Raw genomic sequence first — 223 nt, forward strand, 5'->3', positions numbered from 1 at the left:
ATGCTCCCTCCATCTGCACCCCTCGCTCCTTCCCTCCCAGTCCCTTGCTCCCTCGCTCCGTCCCTCGCTCACTCGCTCCCTCCCCGTCCCTCACTCCCTTGCCATCTCTAACTTCCTCGCTACCTCCCTGTCCGTCGCTACCTCCCCGTCCCTCGCTCCCTCGATTGCTCATTCCACATCCCTCGCTCCCTCCCTCACCTTCCCTCGCTCCCTCCCTCCCTCT

The sequence above is a fragment of the Rhincodon typus genome, chromosome 8, assembly GCF_021869965.1.
Source record: "Rhincodon typus isolate 14 chromosome 8, sRhiTyp1.1, whole genome shotgun sequence".
Lineage (NCBI taxonomy): Eukaryota > Metazoa > Chordata > Chondrichthyes > Orectolobiformes > Rhincodontidae > Rhincodon > Rhincodon typus.